Here is a 4,730-nt window from a genome sequence, read left to right as displayed (position 1 = left end):
CCCTCATACAGTACCATACTTAAAATGAAACAGTAGATAGGATGTCGCTGCACTTGACCTGGTGGTTTCCTCTAAGAAAAGTTTCCAGTTACACATTTACTCCTACAAGGTCAGGGGAAGCCATTCAGGATTTGGCCATAGCTGCTGGGTCCATAATTGAGACAACAGAGGCCAAGAGAAATTAATCAGTAGAAGAGGTGTCATTTGGTATGAGTCCTGTGCTAGTCCTTAGTGCTTGTGAGAGTTGCCTGTGTTGTGTATGAATGCCAAAGGTCTATTTGGAGGAAATAAGCCATTTCCATTCATCCATTTTGGCAGTAGATAACTCAGGATCCCTGTGAAACCTGCTGGGAGTGGTTAAAAGGCTTATATTCTGGGAAGATGCCATATATCTTTTGATAGAAAGCCAAGGCAAATGAGAATGAAGTACTAAGTAGTTTTTGTTTGGATTCTATCATCATCACATCAATTTATTATTATTATTATTATTATTACTACTACTACTACTACTACTACTACTACTATCATTACCTTCTCCAGGTTTGTGCCCTTCTTGAGTTTTATATACTTTAATTACTTAATTATATTTACATTCTCTCTACTAAAAGGCTTTTAGGCAGCCTAGTCCACCAGAAGACAATATATGTACATGTGTGTGTACATAGTTCAACCTTTATTTGAGTATAAGTAAATAGATAAGACAAGTCATTACTAAAATCATTATAGTCTGGGTCATTACCCACAATACCATCTGCTGGTATTTTATCAAGCCTCCTTCTATTAAAGAGACATTAAATTACTTCTTGTAGGAAGCTTATAAATCAGCCCATATGACAGATAAGTAGGATACCAAGTAACTTTGTTTTAATTGTCTCTGCTACCATCCAGTGTCACTCAGTCTATTTATTTACTGATAGTACTTTAATCAAAGATACTCTAAATCTGATCTTGTCAATGGTGGGGGATAGGACTGTAATACTGAAGTGAGAGGCTGAATTCCATATGGTTTTATTTATAGAGTGCAATTGATAGCATGATTTTAAATACGTACTTCCCTGTGGTGGAAAATGATTCGTTTGTTAATAATTTGAGGAAGTAAACAGAAGTGGATAGAATTTTGCATCTATATTTGCTTATGATTTTTAATCATAGACTCTCACTTGAAACCCATCTAAACACATTTTTGTCCCAGGGTAAGACACCTATATTGTTTTTGTTATGTATCGATGTATATTATATACATGGAGCTTAATTCTCTTTGCTGTCCAAGCCTTCCCCCATGTGTCATTTGATATCAATCCTGCTCTAGTCCTCATTATCTGTGGGAGTTGCCTGAGTTGTGTGTGGATACTTTGGGAATAGTTAGGGCTGTCCAGTCAAGGGCAAATCTAAGGGCTTTGTTTTGTATTGCTGGAATTGGAAAAGTGTTCTGATCCCAGACAACAAAAGATGCTGAGACCATAGGGGTTGGCTCAGTCAAAAACAGTAAGAATAAAGCCAAGGACCAAATTTCAAGTGAGAATGAAAATAAACACTAACTCTAGAGGGGTCAAAGTTAGAGACCAAAGTTGAAAGTGTAGAGTCAAGAATTTGGAACTTGGTGAGTGACATCAAACCACCCAACTAGTAATTGCAGGATTTGGACAATAAGCCCTTGTTTACCATGACTCCAGAGTTCTTCATCTTACACCACACTTCCTCCTCTTCTATTAATAACTACATGTTAGACTTTGGTCAAGACACTGAACCTCCTATTTCATAGGTGAAAATGCAACCTCACATGATGGTTATACTTGTGAAGAAGTTCTGAAGACATAATGCAGATGTCAATCATTATCATCAGGTAATTAGTCACTGCCAAGGGATACTCAGAACTTTATCTGAAAAAAAGAGGAAAAGAGAAAAGCTGTGTCTTTACATGGTCTACATAGCCATCTGAATAGAAAAAATCTAGGATATTAGCAGGCTCTTTCATTTTCATATTGCTGAATTTTGATGGAATGTTCTTCATGGAATCAAATTGTTAATTGATTGAATTGACTGGTTGTTAATTAAATCAAAGCAGCTGAACCAACTTTGTATAGACACACCAGAAACATTCCTTTCTGATGATACTGGTTCCTCCAGAGCTTTAGGGCCTGCAGTAGGGAAAATCTTGTGAAAATCAAGTTTGCTTTCGCTCTCCATGAGTGAGCAATTGATTTGTCATGAAGTTCACCAAGGAGACTGAAATGGTTCTACCCACTGGGCAACTTCTGAGATTCACTTATCTTCTGTGGTTCCACTAAAGAGCACACATAAAACTCCTTTGGTGAGTATATTGTTCAATATTTAATACGAAATTGACATAGTTCTTCTGGTAGGTGGAGGCCAAATTTTCCTTTCCATGAAGGATTAGTATAACTTCTTGGATGTCTTCATGGCTATTGAGAATTGTGTAAATGATCATGTTTCTATTTCTGCTTTAATTTCCAGGAAGCTCTGAGACAAAATTTCAGCTGACATAATCAATTATGTTAAATATACATATGCTCATATGCTTATACATTTGTGTTCAATCTCTCCCTTTCTTTAATGCCTCTTTTTATTTGTATTTTTTCCTGATTTTAGTTTACAGAAATAGGTTCCCAACTGTCTCATCCCACATAGCCCGATTCAGGCCCAGAATGGCTTCCAAGATCCTACCATATTGTGTTTTTTTACAACATGAATTTCTTAAAAGCCTATTCAAGCCCTCTGTGGTATACCAACATTTAAACAAATAAACACTTAGTACACATTAAAGTAGTGTTAAACTATATAAATAATACCCTAGATCATCTATACAAAAAAATAGAATAGTCAGTCATATAGTATTTCATTTTGCCTGCTAGGTTTTAGAAACATCAAAATAAAAATAGTTTCCCCCTCTTTTCTCTTTGTTGACAGAGTCCTCATTGTCTTTCATGACCTAGCTCAAGTTCTGCTTTCTTCATGAAGTCTTCTTGGCTATTCTAACCAAATGACTCTCTTTTTGGAATTTCCATAGCACTTTAAGTTCACAGTGCACAGTTTAACATTTAGTTATGTTACTTTGTATTTTTCATTCATTGTTTCTGCTCCAGCCATACTGAGCCTGTGTACTATTCCCTGAATCTACCTGGTATTTTCTCAACTGTTACTTTGTTCTTGCTGCTTCCATTTGTCTGGGATGGCCTCTCCTGCCCTCTTCTTATCAGATTCTACCTTTTTACCAGGATCCAGGTCAAATAACTTTGCCCCATGAAGGCTGCACAGCCCAGGTCAGCCAGGGACATCTCCAACTTCATAGTGCCTACCATTTACCTCATGGGAATTATTTTAATAGCTATTTTTGGGTATCTTTCATTTGGTCTTTATAACCCAATATTGTAATTATTTACATTTCAAGTTTAACTTGGGGAACGATGGGAAATATAATGTTGTTACTGAGATAAGATTCACATCTATTCCTACACCCTATGACAGAGGTTCTCCAAATTAGTTGTGCATCAGAATTACCTGTGGCATTAAATAAATACAGATATACAGGCTCTAACCTAGATTAATGATTGATGATATCTGGGTTTTGGGCTGGATATCCACGTTATTTTGATGCATGGCCAAATCTAAGAACCTTTGGTTATGAAGAATAACTCAGAAGAGTTTATAAAACCTCTGAATGCTTAAGTTTAGACCTTTTTAGAAAGTGATAAGGAAATCAGTCTCTCTCTAAGACAGGGACTGCATGTCAGTGGCTAGAGAAAAAGTTTAATTCTTAACAAAAGGACAGTGCCTTAATATTTTGCTGGATATTATGACCTTTTTTGGGGTGTATGTTTACTACTTCTTTCATCTCTTACTTTATGTACTGGGTCTTTATTCTTATTTTCTTACAACAAAAATGAACAATGAAATCTATACTGCAATTACCCGAATGTTTACCTGAGAGATTTAGGACTTGTCCTTGTGAAAACTTTATTACTATCACTATGCCTAAGACCTGTATTAGTCCGTACCTATGGTTGCAAGTGACAAAATACCAAACCAAATAAGTTTAAGCAAAGATAGGCATCTTTTAGATGGGAGAGTTTACTGTTTACCATCAAGACAGGTTGGCTGATTACCAAACCATTGCTTTTCTCCTGTGGGCATTCAGTTGCACTCATCTCCCATCCTCCCTGCAGTTAGGCATGCACATGTACCTGGTTCTGCCTGTGAAATGTGGGCAGAGGTGATGGGTACCACTTACAGACCTGACCCATGCATCCCTCCCTTGTGCAATTCTCCATTTGCTTTTCTCATTTGGTCCCTGTGTAGAGAAGTGGCACACAAAATAGAAGACACCTGAGTCCCAGTCACTGCTCAGAGAAAAGCCACCGAATGGAAATGCACAATATTGGACTGTGTGAATGAGATGAAAAAATGTATTGTGTTAAGCCACTCAAATTTTAGAATGGTATTAACTATCAAATATACTGGGAAATCTCACATAATAGAAGGAAAAAAACCCTATCAAATCGTGAGGACTGTTACATAACTGACTCCTTCAGAAGCAACTAGAACCAACATTTAAGTGTCTACAAAGCTGTTTATTTGTTTCTAGAGAGCTATAAAGCCATCTTCTCCCATTTGGTAGGGAGAGTGAGAGATTAAACTATGTACATAAGTTTTAGTCATAGGAGAGGGATTTATCAGGATTTAGAAGCAAGCAGGAAAGAACACAGAACAGG

The sequence above is a fragment of the Callorhinus ursinus genome, unplaced genomic scaffold, assembly GCF_003265705.2.
Source record: "Callorhinus ursinus isolate GAN/ISIS: 27379988/994484 unplaced genomic scaffold, GSC_fseal_2.0 scaffold8, whole genome shotgun sequence".
Classification (NCBI taxonomy): domain Eukaryota; kingdom Metazoa; phylum Chordata; class Mammalia; order Carnivora; family Otariidae; genus Callorhinus; species Callorhinus ursinus.
Note: the sequence above shows the minus strand (reverse complement) of the source record.